This window comes from Cervus elaphus, chromosome 12 (assembly GCF_910594005.1).
Source record: "Cervus elaphus chromosome 12, mCerEla1.1, whole genome shotgun sequence".
NCBI lineage: Eukaryota > Metazoa > Chordata > Mammalia > Artiodactyla > Cervidae > Cervus > Cervus elaphus.
The window spans coordinates 74578052-74595390 of NC_057826.1; the positions used below are offsets into that span (position 1 = coordinate 74578052).

Consider the following 17339-nt stretch of genomic DNA (forward strand, 5'->3'; position numbering starts at 1 on the left):
TTCTCCTACTTTTAGAAGACACCAGAGAAGAAATTTGTCAGTGACACAGAACAGACTAGACTGAAGACTTTTCCACACAAACCGCAAGCTTTTTTCCCTCTTCCTCAACCCATTCCAGTTATCCCTGTAAAATTAATATAATGTGGGTAAGTAGCCCAGAAACTGAGATATAGATAAGAAACAGACTCATCAGCAGTTGGCACATCAAAATTACAAACCATACATGGCATTGCCACCAATGTTAAACAAGATCTTTCTAGCTTCAGTAATTGTACCCCTTCACATCTCAACCAAGGTCCGCATCACTTCCCATTCCTGGCTAAAGTATTCCACAAGCTCATTCCAGCCTCTCCTATCTAATGCCTGCCCCAGAGTTACTCAAAATGGTGATCTCAGAAGAGTTATAGATATTTCTTAATTTAATGAAAATCTACTCAATAATTTTATAAATTTTTTCTACACTTCCATCATCTTTTTTCTAGTTATGCCCTACTTTGCTACCTATTATCTTTTCACCTCCTATTCACTGTCAGAGAAGCTACACTAAATATCTAAGTTAGGTGTCACACAAAAAATATAGTGAAAGTTCCCACTAACTAGAAGTTTACACTGGTAAGAGTTTATAACCTGCCTTTCTTCCATGGAGTATTCTGTCCTTTCCATGACTCCTTGCTATTTATTCACCAAAATGCTCTTTCTTCCCTCTGCAACAGCCCAGTCTCAAGGAGAAAGAGAGAGAGAGAGAGAGATCTCATTTTTTAAGGGGAAAAGCAGGTTAACAGCTTCTGAAATATTTCCTTATTTCCACGTGACTCAAGCATTAAGTTCTTAAAGGTCAATGTACTTGTTTATCTCCCTTTCCAATTTTGGGGCCAAATTCCTGCTTCTCCTGGTTGAGTCAAGGCCCAGTAATTAAAAAAAACCTCACCACTGACAATGCCACACCATCAAGTCACAATACTTCTCAGTCCCATTCCATCAATTCACCCCTACTGACCTAATTCATCATATATGAAGTTTTTAATCCTAGTCTATAGCTTCTTTTTTAAACTCACATCTTTAAATCTGTCCTTGACTCTCAAGAGAATAAACCTTCTCCAAATGTACCTCCAACTTTCTTACTTCCTCCTTCTATTCTTACTTATGGGTCATCCTGGCTATTCTACCAAGTTCATCTACCTCATGAATTCTCTTTCCATAATTCAAATCCTGGTAACAAAAATAAAAAAATGTTAAGCAGTCAAATATATGAAACCCTTAAGATAACCTTAAGTAAAGCAACTCCCTAGATAAAGAACTCATAGCAGACTTTCATCATATTGAGAATGAAAAGCCAGCCTTCACCTTCCACTGACCCAAAGAGAAACATATGCATATGCTCAAAAGACAGTTTGATGGTTGTACTTAAACATTTTCCATAATTCCAAACTAACAGTAGACTAATGACAAAAAACTTACAGTTGGGGGGGGGGGGGGGCGTGGCGGGTGTGGGATATGAGGGAAGTAGAACTAACTAGTCAGTTAAGGTTAAAATTCAAAGCTATCCATCTAAAACTTTCAGATAACAAGCCAGAGAGATTCTTTATATAACAGCCCTTCAGCTCACCTTCTTTTTTAATGAGAAATTACTCCTCCCCCTTGAAATAAGTAAATACTGATGTTTTTCTGCAGCTTTACCACCTTTAATATACCTCTGCTGCGTTTTCTTAGAAATCTAGAGTCCCAACTATCCTGTTTTTATTTTATGTGCCTCCTGGTACCCGTGTCCATTTCAAAAACAACTTGTCTGTCCAATCATAAAGGACTTAGTTTTACTTCTACTCTATACTTTTCAATCTCAATCTCCCCATACCTTTCAACAAAGCAGTGATTCTCAACTGGGAGATGGAAGGTATGTGAAGTTTGAAAATGTACATTTAATGTTATAATTTTATATTTGTCAAATGGAAACGATCTCACTGTTTACACTATTTATATTCAATAAAACTGGACCGTATCTCTTGGCCTGTGAGGATACGTAAAAGACAACATGGCAGAGGGGGCGGTGGGGGGACGCAGCGCAGGTGTGGACGGAGAAAGAAGCATGCCTGGTTTGGAAAGATTATCAACACTTCTGTGATGGGATAAGATTTCTTATGGCCTCTCAAAAGGAAGTTCATCATTTTGTTTATGATAGATGAGAAACACTGCAAGAAAAACTAGCCCAGTTGCCTAATACATAAAATGACATAAACTGACCTACAGATATCCATTCTCCATTTACAGATTTCTCTATACTGCCCATCCTCTTAGAAGACAACAGATGAATGGCATAATGACAACAAATGACCTTTTGGGGGAGGGGAAGGCTGCATCTTTGCAAAGTACCAGCCATGACCACTTAACCTCTAACTGCTCAAAGAACAAACTATTTTACTTCAAAGTATTAATCTTGTTATTGGAAACTGTATCCTTTCAAGAGGATCACTGGCAGGCAGGCAGACATAAACACCTTATGGAAACAAAAGATAGACAGAAGCAATCAGAAGAGATATCTTCAAAGTAAAATAAATCAGAAGGCTTAAAATGAAGATAGTCAATATAATTTTAAAAGAAAAGGATTTAAAAACTGCACCATGGAGACATCTGTGAGACCCAAAGGGTCTTAAGTCTTATAAAGAAAGGGGAAATAAACATCCTATGTGAATGGAATCACAACTTAGGGTCAGCAAAGGATCAGGATGGAAGGACACAGACCATAAGAAATGGAGCTATTAACTTGAAGCCACTCAGGAGATTTCCTCAAGAATACGGAGATCCTAGGCCATTTTCTCTATCTTCACCATTCTCATTGCCAAATGTGTGGCTGCTCTTTTTTTGTTTGTTTTCCCAGTTACTGAAGGAAAAAGCACTCCCACCTCAATCAGGAGTATGGACATTTGGGGCAAACATGGCTGGTAAAGTGAGTCCTTCTGAATAAACAGGGAAAGCAAAATAGGCTACTATGAATGCTAAAACCATGTATGTACGTTCAAGGGGTAAGGGAGAAAGTACAGAAATTTTGTACTCCTGCGGAAGAAGGAAGGGGCAAGGTAAGGAAGTACGGGGTTGATGGAGAGGGAAACGCGACTGGAGGCGGGGGTGGCGGGGACCCGGGTACATTACCTGCTCATACTGCCAGTGCTGGTGCCAGTAAGGCCCACACAGCAGAGACGGGAGATTGCTGGCAACTGGAGCCCCCAAAATGGAAATGAAGTACATGCACTTGAGGGAGTGAGCTAGTGGGGTGCCCCCCAGGGTGGGGATGGCCAAGACGGGAAGATGCGGGGTGGGGGGGTGTGGATGCCCGGGTGGGAGCAGTGTTAGGGCGGAAGCTACAGGCGGGAAGATCCGGCCAGCCCTGAAGGAGAAAAGGAGCTGTGTCTCACCCCAGCAGGGTAATAGAGGTGCCTTTACCTGCAGCGGCCGTGGGGGGCCGGTTCGCCCCTCTCGCTGTCTCTCCAGCACCAGTTCCCCCTCCTCCTGCGCAACCTAACTTGATGCTCCTGCCCGCCCCACGTCCTTATTGGCTACTCTCCGCTGCCACTCACCACAGGCGCAAAGACGCAAAACAGCGCAAAGGGTGGGACTAAACAGAGCTTCCCCCTCCCCCGCCACCGCGGGGTTAGGTTGAGAGCGCACGGAGAGGCCTATCCGGTTTCCAGGGCCGAGGCGAAGCCTGCAGCTTGCTTGAAAAAAAAAAGGAGCCTGGCTAGAGGAATGGTCTCAGGCTGCGGGAAACTAGTCCTGGAGATTCAGTTCCCCCACCACCAACACTCTTTTCTGCACACCAAAGAGCGTACACTCGGGAGAGAGGGTTCCACACTAGGCCAACTCCGCCTCCCTCTGAATCCCCTGCCTCTTAGTCCTGTCAGCTCCTCTGCTGTGGGGACTCTCCCTTATCCCACGACCCATTAAAAGGGGCCACATCTTCCGTCCATCAGAGGAGTGAGTCAGCCCAAGTGCTGGAAGACGGGGCCCTTTTACTCTTCAACGATGAAGCGCTCTCTCTGCCGCAACCCAAATTGCATTCTTGATAGTCTAACCCTTGAACAGCAGTACCACTTTCTTGAAAGTAATCGCAGGTATCCACGGACAATTCCAAAGCCCTCCCCCTCCAAAACACACACCTACTCCTAACCCCCAAACCTGGGCCCTGGCCCTCACCTCGCTGCTCATCCCATCTGATAGATGGGCCAGTGTCCAGTTTGCAGTACCACTTCAGACCACTCTAATTCCCGAGGGTTGGCAAGCCCAGAATGACGGCACAAGCTTAAATCCCTCAAAGTAAACTGTTAATAAAAACAGCTGCTTACCTCCTGACCACTAATTTCCCCTGAAATGTAACCACTCTCAACACTGAAATCCTACTTTCTGTGCTCTATGATTCAAACTAGGAAGATCTACTTAGCCTTAGATCTCCTATTTTTAAAGATCTTCGCCTTACCACTAATGCTAGGGACACCCAATCCCCACTCCAGTAAACAGCAATACTGTTCTCCCATTCACTCAGGCTCGAAATTCAAAGTTACATCTGAAACCTCCTCTTGTATCCACTTTTCAACTATTTGCCCAGTCCCATTGGCTCTGGTGAAAATGTATCACAGATAGTGGAGTTGGCCGGCTTCCCAATCCCACCAAGTCAGTCCTCTTGTTGCACAGATGAGAAAACCGAGGCTTAGAGTTGAGTGATACAACCACGAAACTAAGTGGCAAAGTTAGGATTCATCTTTCTCACTTTATTTCTGCTGCCACTTCATTTATGCAGCTCATATAACAGAAAGAAGCCTCGTAACTGATCTCTCCCCCTACTAATTCTTTCTGATCAGATTAGTTTCCTAAAATACAGGATGGCCAAATCAGTCACCTGCTTAAAAACTTTTAAAGATTCCCTGTTACTTAAAACATAACCCTTAAGACCACACTGCCTTTCCAGTCTTTTTTTGTTTGTTTGTTTGTTTTTTTTCTTTGGCTGCACCGCGGGGACTGCAGGCTCTTAGCCCAGAGCCAAGGCAGTGGCAAAGCCAAGTCCTAACCACTGGACCACCAGGAAACTCCCTGCCTTTCTGGTCTTATTTCCCACTATTCTACATATACACTTATATGCTGGCCAAAACAGACAATATTGTCATATATTTTTTCTCATCTGGGCCTAGCTAGTATACTTGCCTTCAAATTATGTTATTCTTATTCCATTTCTTTGTTTTCTCAAAATCTTACTTATCCTTTAGGATCCATACCAAATACCTGTTCGTTATCTCAACATTTATTGAGCATACAATATACAGAGTAATACAGTAGCATTAAAGAACCAAAGATGAATCAGACAATCTCTACCCTCAAGGAGGCTTCCCTGATAGCTCAGTTGGTAAAGAATCCATCTGCAATGCAGAAGACCCCGGGTTGATTCCCAGGTCAGGAATATCTGCTGGAGAAGGGACAGGCTACCCACTCCAGTATTCTTGGGCTTCCCTTGTGGCTCAGCTGGTAAAGAATCCGCCTGCAATGCGGGAGACCTGGGTTCGATCCCTGGGTTGGGAAGATCCCTGGAGTGGGGAAAGGCTACCCACTCCAGTAGTTGGATGTGACTTTCACTCACTTCACTCTCAAAGAACCTAAACAGGAAGGAGTACATTTGTGTATACATGTGGAGAGACAGGAAGAGTAGGGACTATGACAATAGTGACAAATGTCCAATGAAATAAATGCCACGCTTTATTTCAGGTGACAGGGACAATAAATTAGGAGAAAAGGTATTAAGGAAGTAGTTTCTTCAAGGATGAGGAGGAGTTAACTGGGGAAGGGAAGGTGAGCTACAAGAAAGGGGTCTTCAGGCAACAGGGACAGTAAGACGAAAATCAAAACAAAGCAGGGCAGTAAAAACAGTATGAGATATATAGAGGAAGGCCTAAATAGTTTAGAAGTTCAGTCTTGCCTAAGTGTAAATCACAAAGAAGAAATCAGGGGGAGATGAAAATTGAAGGGGGAGGTAAGGGGCAGACCTTTCAAGGAAAAAGCCTTGAATGCCACATTGAAGCATTTTCTTACAGGTGTCCAAGGAGCCACTGAAAAATGGAATGACACGATCAAATACGCATTTTAGTTAGCTAGCTCTGGCTGTTGGATAGAGAATAGATTTGGGGAATGAGGGGACAGAGGACACAGAAGTAGCTAGGAGGCTGCTATGGTAGTCCAGAAAAGAGTTGTAATGTGGATGTTTGTTGATTTTCTTTTTTCCTGCACCCCTGCCTTCCTATATTGGAGACTAACTCAAGGTAAAAGTCTTCAATGGAAGACTGGATCTTAAGTCCCATTACAGAGCTGGAGTGGGTGGGTGGGGGGTGCTGAAATGAGGGGTGAGGTTCTACTTCCCCTTCCAGTTGGGGAAGAAGTACACACATAACTTTGCCCAGTTTAAGTGGACACTCCAAAAAAAAAAAAAAGTGGACACTCCTGTGGAAAACCTTGATTTTGCAGTGGCAACACAAAGACCCAGAACCAACCAGCTAGACAGTATTCTGCAATGGGAGACACTGGAATTCTGCAGCATCATAAACAGACTGTCAGTGCTTTGATCCTGCCCACATTCTCCACGTCTCCAACCTCCCTTGGTTCCAGATCAGTTTCTAAATCAATTCTCCAGCCATCCCCATGTGAGCCACACAACATCCTTCGAATATGTTCCCTTTCAGCTGTTAGTCAAAAGATGATTTCTGTGGTTTGTAACCAGGAATTCTAACAAGATGATGAGAACCCGAATCATAGCAATGTGGTTCCAAAGGTAATGAAGGAAAGGAATGGAGAGAGTTTAACAAAACTTAGGGGATAAAAACCGGTAGAACCTAGAGTTTACAGGGAAAGAGGAGTTCGGCCACTGTAGTCTGAGTTGCCTATAGCATGTCAAGTAGTGATATTCAATGGGAGGTTGGATGTATAAATCTAAAAGTTGGCTTGGTGACAGATTTGGAATTATCAGTATCAAAATAGTAGTTTTAAGAGTGGGGAGGACTCAGGGAGTATGAAGAGCAGAGAAAGTATGTACAACACTGCGCCGAACTGTTGGGAAGACAACAGAGAATGCTGGGGTCTGGGAAGACCTGAATGTCCACTCCAAAGACAGCAGCTGTGTCCAGCTCTAGTTAAGTGCTGCCATATGGAAACACAAATCCAAGGTTGCAAGAGAACTTCAGATTTTCCAAAAGTCAGAAATACAGAGCTTTATGTAAGTCGTCCAGGTTTTAAACAAAGATAACTAATTTCTAAAAATGTTTTAAACACTTTGCAGGCTAAACAAAACACTTAGCCAAATTTGAGATTTTGGGTGTGGAGTGAGAAAAGCTACAGAGGAACCCAGGAGAACATCAGGATTTAAGAATCAGAATAAGCCATACCTATTAAGCAGGTAGATAAGGCAAAGCTAGAGGAGCAGAAAGTGCAATGCAGCTGAAGCATAGAGAATAGAGTTGCAGGGGGAAAGAGCGATCAATTGCATCCAAAAAAGCACAAATGTCCAATGATATAAGAACTTTAAAACTTGTCCACTGGATTTAACACATCTCTACTTTTCACTATCAAGCTAAGAGTAGTCAGTTCCATGAATTTTCACAGCATTTTTATTAAACACTTTTTTGGGATAATTATCTTCTAATTCCTATTTGAGTTATATTTGTATGCAGAAGCCTCATGGGCTTCAAGTCAGAGGGATGTGGGTTCAAATTCCTGTTCACGAAGTAAATAAACCTTTCTGAGTCTAGTTCATTCCTTTGTACAAAGGGAGATCAACGTGGTGGTGGTGTTCGGTGGCTAAGTCATGTCCTTAGCCTCGTGGTCCTTGCGACCTCGTGGACTAGAGCACAGGCTTTCCTGGAGAACAGGCTTTCCTGTGCTTCACTATCTCCTGGAGTTCCTCTATCTCCTCTATCTTCACTATCTCCTGGAGTTACAAAGGGGATCAAATTACAGGGCCATTAATGAGGATTAATGAAACATCTCACACACTTCTAATAAATGTTGACATATAACCACTATTTCTAGGAGGTACTCAACAAATGTTCCTGGATAATAGTTGGGGAAAAAAATTGTTTTTAGCAGTGTCTCTACCTAATTTGGGAGGTGCCAGTCAACCTTAGAGGGGATCACCAGCCAGATCAATGGCCTTCAGAATAATTCATCAATTTCAGCAGGTTACTATCTATGAGCATGAATATGTAGGGCAGCCATTGCTTCCTCTATGTGAGATCTAATTTATAGCAAACAGGGATAACTACAGTTTAGATTCGAGAGTCTGAAGATCATGTTTTACTAACTGGCTTCAGTCAGTCTAAACCTGCTGCAGATGTTCTAAGTCACTAGCATCTGACTTTTGGGTATTTAGAGACCTAAATGAAAACTCTCAGGGATCCAAGGAGGGATGATAAAGATTTCAGAAACACCCCCTCATGCCATCCCTCCAAGCACTTTTTTCCAGAACATCACACTTCTCTGATTTTCCTTCTACTTCTCTGGCCAATTCTCCTTTGCTACTCTTCTCCTCTACCAGCATTTAGTTCACCAAGCTTTGGTCCCAGGCCTTCCTCTTTTCTCATTCTGTACCTTCAAGGATGTCCAGTTCACATACAGGGTCTCAATTAATTATTTTCCTCAACAAACTAATTATATACTTGTCTCTCATTTATACCTCTAGGCAAGTCGTCTGAACTCCAGGCCTGTTTATTCACTTGCTTACTCAACAGCTTTTCCTGATAGTCCCTACAATCTCCCTGGCTGACCTTCTTGTCCAGCTCTCCCTAGAACAGGCTTATTACCTCAAGGAGACCTGATTTCTTGGTGGTCTCCTCCATATCCACTACCACGTGTGTACTCACAGAAGGTAATCACCCTCTAGCATCTCCTGTGAAGCCGTGGCTGAAGAGACCAGAATCTCTTTTCCTGACCACTCCTATCCAATATTTCAGAATCCTACCTTCACCCCCTAAACATCCCTCAAATCCACCCATTTCTGCCTCTACAACCATTCTGGGTCAACTGACCATCCCCATTCCCCTCGACTACTGCCACTGCCTTCCAACTTGTTCCCCATCCGTTTAGCCTATTTAATTCTTTGTTGTTTGCTGTTGTTTGGTCACTGAATCATGCCTGACTCTTTTGTGATCCTATGGATAGCTCCTCTGTCCATAGGATTTCCCAGGCAAGAATACCAGAGTGAGTTGCCATTTCCTTCTCCAGGAGGATCTTTCCAACCCAGAGATGGAACTTGTGTCTCCCACATTGGCAGGCCAATTCTTCACCACTGAACCAACAGGGAAGCCCATTTAATTCTTACTTATCTTTCAAATCTCATTTCAACACCATCATTTCAAAGAAAAGCTTTCCCTGACCTCTCAGACAAAAAAAACCACCAAACTTTTGAATGTACATTACACACCTGGCCCTGTTTTACACAATGAAAATGCATTAGCAGACTGAACTTGAAATAACTGTATTTTTACAGATGAGGAAATTGAGGCACAAATCATAAGCAATTGACTCAACATTCCACGGTTAACAGAAAGTGGGGCAGGATTCAAACTTAGATAGTGTAGCTTCCAAAGTCACATTCTTAACAACCCAACTATATTATGGCGTAGGTTATACGCCTTTATTGTAAACTCTCTGTAACATCCATAATTTCTCTTTTGTAGCAGACTGATTAACTGACTATATAATTGTTTGCTATCCAGTCTTCCTCACCCCCATATTAGAATGCAAGTTACACAAGGGCAAGGTCTGTGTACGGCTTATTACAATATTTCCTTTGCTTATCAGGTGGTAATGGGCACCCTGTGTACTTTTGTTGAAGGAATGCATTTTCAACTTCTAGTCAAAGGTGTGTGGGAGAGGGGATGGGTGGGGGCGGGTGGTGTGTGTGCTGCGTAACACAAAGGTATCTAACCAAAACCACACACTTGTCTCAGATTGCTGAGACAGTACACAGGCAGCGGCACATCTCCTACCAGAGACATTCAGAAGAGGCAGCAAAAGATCCTAAGCATCTTTACTCTAGGACCTGTAGCAGACACAGCTTTCACATGGAGCAAAAGAGGCGGCATTTAATACACATAACAGACTATTTTCTGCAGTGTGGCAATCACTATTGAAAGCTGTGAAATTTTAGTTATCTCCTTTAGGCTTGGGACCCTAAAAGCCTCAGTGGTGGGTAATTTAAAGCTGTGGCAAAAAGTGAATGGATGAAACCATACTCACACGCCTCAAAAATGGGGCATGGATTCAGCCTCATTGTAGATTTTATTCCAGTGAAACCCTAGAGTTTTGGTCTAAGTCTGAAGAGAGAAAATAAGAGCCTAACCTTTAAGGATCAGTGCCCTGAGGTCAAGTTAGACTGGACCTGGAGAAGTTCCTCTTCACTGGTGCGTGTTCACCACGATGAAAGTCATATTCTAGGTTCTAAATTAAGGAATATCTAACAGGATCAATATATTATTCACCTTGAATGACATCACTTTTGGACATCCAGCTTAAGTAATAATATATGCAATTTCTTTTTACAGAGGCAATGCCGATTTATAACATTTATAAGTTTCAGGTGTACAGTTTTTTTCCTACCTCTGTATACACTACAGCTTGTTCACCACCAAAAAGTTACTTTGCATTTATTACCATACAGCTGATCCCCTTCGCTCACTTCACCTCCCCCACCCCGCCCCATAATATATATAATTTAGGTAACAGAGTCATGGTCCTCTTTATGCCCTCCCACACCACCCCTGCATGCCCTACTTTAACTGGCCCAAGTATATATATGCTTTTTCAGCCTAACAGAGAAATAGAAATATTTACTTAATTTACTTATTTATCTTTTGGTTCTACTGCACAGCTTGTGTGATGTTCCCCAACCAGGGATTGAACCCAGGCAGTGAAAGCCTGGAATCCTAACCAGTAGGCCAACAGGGAACTCCTACTCAATTATTTATGAGGGACTGTTCTCATTGCAACATTTATGCTAAAAAAGTATGTGTGGCAGGGGAAGAGAAGCACTGTTATTATCTCACTTATGCCTCTAGGCACAAAAAAGGACCCAGAGAGAAGGGATGATGAAGTCAGTGAGTTAGTTTCACTTGCACTGGCTAAAAAATGAAGTTGTCTGTGACTGACCAAGTGATTTTCCTCTGTAGAGCTTAAAGTATTTCACATAATCTTATCTTCAAAATAACTAAGTTAAATAAAAGAAACTATTATTCTTTTTTTTCCCTTTTGACAGAAATACAAAGACAAAAAGAAATTTTACATTCTCAAGGCCCTACAACTGCTAAACGTACAGCTTTAATAAGCTATGGAATGCCTACTTGTCTAATACTGTAGTCAAAGACAGTTCTCCTCCAGAGGCCTTCAATGAATTTCTAAATGGGGGGAGATGATAACGAATGAGGCTTTGAAGTCCCACAGACCAGAGTCCTATTCCTGGTTAAGTTATCAAACTCACTAAGTCTTATTTTTTTCTCTTCTGTAAAATGAAAGTAACATCACACACATTTTCGGGGTTATTCTGAAGATTAAAAGATTATGTACAATGTTTGGCACACAGTAGGCAAATAAAAAGGAGTTTATTATTCCCTGTCCAATAATTTAAAAGAGTACCACTAAAGGTTTCTCTCAAAGCAAAATCACTCCTTAGAGACTTGGCTGAGGTGATCTGCTAAGCAGAATGGTGGGATACTAAAGTAGATGCAAAAGTTTCATAATCAGAATAGCCAGACTGCTGCGCAGGATAAAAAGACCCGCACCACTGTGCTGAGAAAGCAGGATAACACTTTAACCTCAAAACCTCGGAACAGACTTCAACCAGCATGGGTGGCTAGGGCAACATGCAGGTAATTCAGTTAATCATTTTGTGTGTTTATAGGAATGATGCTGGTATCTATCTGAGTACTTTGCTTACTTCACAGTGCTGCCTGTGGGAACTTACCACTTCTGCAACTGACTAGGCTGTTCCTCAGGAGCTCACATAGCCCTAGTCCCAGGTGCCTCAAATTTTAACTCCCATGACTTTCAGGATAGCAGTGAATGAAAGTGACCATTACCCACATAAATATTTAAGACCTCACGGAAAAGATGCCCCCACCAAGAGGTACACCTGAAAAACAGGCAAAAGCACTACATATTTAGATTTAATGTGCTTCCCTGGTGGCTCAGAGGTTAAAGCACCTGCCTGCAATGTGGGAGACCTGGGTTCGATCCCTGGGTCGGGAAGATCCCCTGGAGAAGGAAATGGCAACCCACTCCAGTATTCTTGTCTGGAGAATCCCATGGATGGAAGAGCCTGGTGGGCTACAGTCCACGGGGTCACAAAGAGTCAAACACGACGGAGCAACTTCACTTCACCAATGTGTAAATAAACAAAGAATGACTTGAGGCTGAACGGAAGCAATGAAACACAAAACACTGAAAGTTCAGTATTTATGCAACTTGGCAGCCCCTACTCAGAAATTCTGAAAAATCATGCCTGTCATTAAGTTTACTCAGATGGATGAGTATCTGATACACATCTGATATCTGTAATAGGACATGAAAAATCACAGGATAAGTGAAATATGATTTCATGTTCCATTACAAAACACTATTATGACTTGGTTCTAAGTAGGCTGCCAAATTACCGAAATCACTGTTTTTTTCCTAGAACTAATCAAAAATAAATTCCTGTATCACTAATGGGCCATGTACCTCTGAATACCCATGTCACTTAAGAATAATTCCTAAAGATATGTTGTATCCCAAAATTATGTAGTGGAAGAGAAAATGGAGGTGGGATATTCCAAAGGTTTTTATAAAGACCATGAGAGACAATTTGAGAAATCTGAAAGACTTTACAGCTCTTGAATATCCTTCCTCTCAGATGAAATTAAGAATTCAACTAATATATATTCTTTTACAGAAAGTTACTGACATAGTTTAAGGAGAATTACAAAACAAAACAAAAAGGTGTTAATATTGGAATACTACCAAACAAATCAGAACTATCAGATTTAGGGTGCTGACATACACACGGAGAAAAAAACACAGTCCTGTTACTATCTAGTAATTTGGTTATTATCTAGTAATTTTAAAAGTCTGTCATTTAATTATCTTTTTAAAATTAAAAAAACAAAAAAAGCCTGGAAATACCAAATAAAAATAAGCCATACACAATAACTTTCTCTGGAAATGTACTGAAGGAATAAAATCAGGAATGCTTCATTCTTTGAATGACAAAGCCAATCTTTTAAAAATTACTCATAAAGGTGGTCTTCCCTAGTGGCTCAGACAATAAAGAATCTGCCTGCAATGCAGGAGACCCGGGTTCAATCCCTGGGTTGGGAAGATTCCACTAGAGACAGAAATGGCAACCCACTCCATATTCTTGCCTGGAAAATCCCATGGGCAAAAAAAGAAAATCCCATGGGCAGAGGAGCCTGGCAGGCTACAGCCCACAGGGTTGCAGTCAGACACAACTGGAGCGACTTAGCATACACGCACACAAACACACACACGCACACACACACAAAGGTATGTGATATTTAAAATCCTCAGTTTGGTTTTGCAACTGTTTGTACTTTTATTTGACCATGTTCTGAAAACTCTTTTCAAACAAACTAGTGAGAATATATTTGAAAAGTCTGAATAGGAAGGGGCTCGAATGTCATCTAGGCTCCCTACACTGTCCCATTGCTTGGAATACATTCCTGGATTCATCCCTGCTAAAGGTGCATGGAAAGTAACTATCTGTGCCAGTCTTTCTGCTAGATTTTTCATTATCATGTAACATATAGAGGGGTAGAAATTAAGTGCTTTACTTTTGTTAAAAACTTCTCCTGCAGGATCTGAAGGCAACAATTAGATACTTTAAAGTTAACTTACACTGCTTCCCAGGCAGTGCAGTGGTAAAGAATCCATCTGCAATGCAGGAGATGTGGGTTGGATCCCTGGGTTGTGAAGATCCCCTGGAGGAGGAAATGGCAATCCCTTCTAGTATTCTTGCCTGGAGAATTCCATGGACAGAGGAGCCTGGCAGGGGACAGTCCATAGGGTCGCAAAGAGTTGGACACATGAGCCCACATGCAAAGTACAGCAAAGTTGACTATTTTGCTTCATGTGACATTCAATAACCAAGAGTTTAGTGAAGGATGGAAAGTGATGGGTAATAAAACGGCAAAAGAAATTGTTACCGATTGAACAGCTTATTAAGCTGTTCTCTGAGAAATCTCAGAGAGTAACATACTCTAGTTTAAATTTAAAATATCCAATAACTACAAAGAGGTGGACTTATTTTGCAATATAGAGAAACAATGAAAATTTTAAAGGAAATATGAATTAGTCAGAAAAGGCAAAACAAACAAAGAAAAAAAGCTGAACTATAACTTCATATAAGAACCAACACAAAACAGAGGTTAAGGTTGGGAGAAGGGGATCCAGGATAATTCAAAATTTAATACATGGTTAAACAAAGCTTTAGGCAATAGTAAACAGTTCACACAACAGCTATGCTACATAGAAATACAACTGTTACTTGGGTGCCAGGCCGTGCTTAGTTGCTCAGTTCTGTCCAACTCTTTGCGACCTCGTGGACTGTAGCCCACCAGGCTCCTCTGTCCATGGTGATTCTCCAGGAAAGAATACTGGAGTGGGTTGCCATACCCTCCTCCAGGGGATCTTCCCAACCCAGGGATCGAACCCAGGTCTCCCACATTGCAGGTGGATTCTTTACCATCTGAGCCACCAGGGAAGCCCATGAATACTGGAGAGGGTAGTCTATCCCTTCCCCAGGGGATCTTCCCAACCCAGGGATTGAACCAGTGTCTCCTGCATTGCAGGTGGATTCTTTACCAGCTAAGCTACCAGGGAAGTCAAGTTATTTGGGTACTAGGCACCAAAGGAACCCCTCTTGAAAATTAGGGTCTCTTTGCATTCTTAAATGGTCTCAAGACAGACATGAAAAGGGACAATGTCAGTGAGCCAAAACAAAAGGCAAAGTGAACAAAATCAAACTTGTAGAACTTCCATAAACTTCCACCAAAACGGAAATTTGGTTGATGGAAAATAAACTGTTTCAAAAAAAAAAAAAATATATATATATATGTATAACAGAAGGATGAAAGGAAGACCACCCGCTCTGTGAGAAAAAGAACAATTAATTAAAGAGGAGATGAGTACGATCTGAAATGATAGTTTACCAATGAACAGAATGCTAAAAGTAAAAGAGTAAATACTAAGTTGGTTATAATAGGTGCAAGGATAGGTCAAGCAAAGACCTGCGGATCAGGGACTGGTTCAAATACAACTCCAGAAGTGGAGTCACTTCTAAGGCTGAGGGTGGAGGGTCCAGAACAATATTGTCTTGTTTATCCTTCAGTTATTAGGTTAAACGTAAGCTCAGAGATAGCTTAACCCTTGCAGGACTGTAGACAAACAGTATCTTCAAAGCATTTAGCATTCATCTGAATGAATATCAAATCTCATTCTTTCAAAAAGCAAGTACAGAGCTTGAAACCCACAAATTACTAAAGTGTTAGTTTTGCCCAGAAAAACCTCACCCTTTTCAAAGGAGACATGTACACTGGTTTCTTTTAAAGATCAATTCCCTTCACCATCCTACCTTACCTACCAGTAACTTGACCCTTCTAATAATAAGTGGTAAATTTTTCCTGTTACAACCAAAACTCTGCAGTGGTGGTTATCACAATACCAAGATTCTTTCACCCCATCACCCAGCGGGTGCTGCAGAGAAGACTGTCCCAGGAAATACAAGATCTGTGTTTCCTGGTGATTCACAACCAGCTCAGCAGATTTCTATTTCTATCATTTCTATCCATGTCTAAATGGATTTTGTCAATTTGGGAACAGACATACTCAAAACGCCAGAGGTACAGGATACATCAAACACGAGGAAAGCAAGAACTATGTGTCACTAACCATGCACTGTTTCATCAAATCACTTATCCTAATCCATTACTCCTTTGCTACCGCAGTTTTAAACCTTCCCCGAAGCCTGTCTTTACACACACGTACCTTCTCTTTGGCCAACATCCTTCATTTTGCCTTGCAGACCCACTGGCATACCACTCTTACTACCTGTCTCTTTAAATGAAAAAGGTTATTTTCCTTATCATAACTCTTTTTTTCCTTTAAGGGGTGAGATATTCCAAAATATTTGGAATGAGAAACTTCCCATGTTCTCGCCCTAAGAGGTGGACCACAGTTTGTTCTGAAACCTATTTGTTGATCAATACAAAAGAAATTCCTAAGCAGAAGACATATCTAACGGACTAACAAGAGAATATTATTCAAATCACAAACTCACCTTCTAGTACCTAAAGTGCCCCACAGTGGATAGGACCTCACCTGATGCTAAGGATAACAGGCAGACAATCTCCGGCTGAACTGATAGGTTCAGAACAACATGAAGAGTAAACAAGCTGTGGATGCTAGGGCGATGGTAGGATGCAGTAGACAGAAAACGCAGCTCCTCTGGTGTTTGGGGCATTCCACTATGTCTATTCTTTAAAAGAAAAAGACATCAAGTTCTAAGTCTTCCACTTCTGGCTCACGGTTCTCAGTCATTGAAAAGAGATTGGTCCACCAAACATCTATATACCACTATTCATTTCTTCCTTGAAGACCTGAATCATTTAGGACTGCCCCTTAAAAGGTAGGAGCCGCTGCATTTGCACAGCTGCCGCAAAGGCAGGGAAATTTCCTGCGACACTGGAGACAGGTAAAGAAAGAAACTGCTTTCGCTCCGAGGAAGGGGGAGGGTCTTCTGCCACTGAAGAGTTTACATAATGCAACAGAAAACCAGTGAGCTCTGCGGACCTGTCAATGGAGATGCAAAGCTTGAGCTCCTCTCTTCCCACCACCTCTAAACACTGTCCAAAAGCCTGCTCCGCTCTCCCAAAGATCCACAGAAATTACACCTAATAATGTAAAACAATCGCACATGCTCACCTCCTGCTCTCCTAACCATCTTTATTGCTTGAAAAAAAAAAAAAAAAAACAAACCCAAAACCCCAAACTCCCACTTCTGAGTCCAAAGTATGGAGTGACCAAACGGAGCCGGGGAGTTTTCCCTCTGAAGGGGCAAAGGGAAAACGGATCTGCCTCAAATCTACACGATGCCCAGTAATGCAATGACAAGGCCTAAAAACTTCACAGGGGCCGGGGCAGCCGCGTTCGCGGATCAGCCCGGTTCGGGCCCCGCGGGCCGGCAGCCGCCCTCTCCCCCGGCCTCTCACAAAGGAGAATGGTTCAGTCCGGAGCATCACCCAGCACCTGATCCCGCACAACTGGGGGAA

At 42.1% G+C, this 17339-nt stretch overlaps 1 protein-coding gene across 9 annotated transcripts in view; it reads right to left on the reverse strand.

The window, feature by feature from the left end:
- Nucleotides 1-17339, reverse strand: part of CHD8 (chromodomain helicase DNA binding protein 8) — a 60388-nt gene that overhangs the window by 42829 nt on the left and 220 nt on the right. For 2 of the 9 annotated variants that reach the window (XM_043919480.1, XM_043919477.1), the window contains exon 1: nt 3436-3527. The exons of 3 other annotated variants lie outside the window; for them this stretch is intronic. The gene's annotated coding sequence lies outside the window, so the exon portion shown is untranslated. Of the gene's footprint in view, nt 1-3435; nt 3533-16348; nt 16547-17339 lie in introns of those variants that run through there. 4 more of the 9 variants (XM_043919474.1, XM_043919479.1, XM_043919475.1 and 1 more) reach the window with 4 other exon arrangements.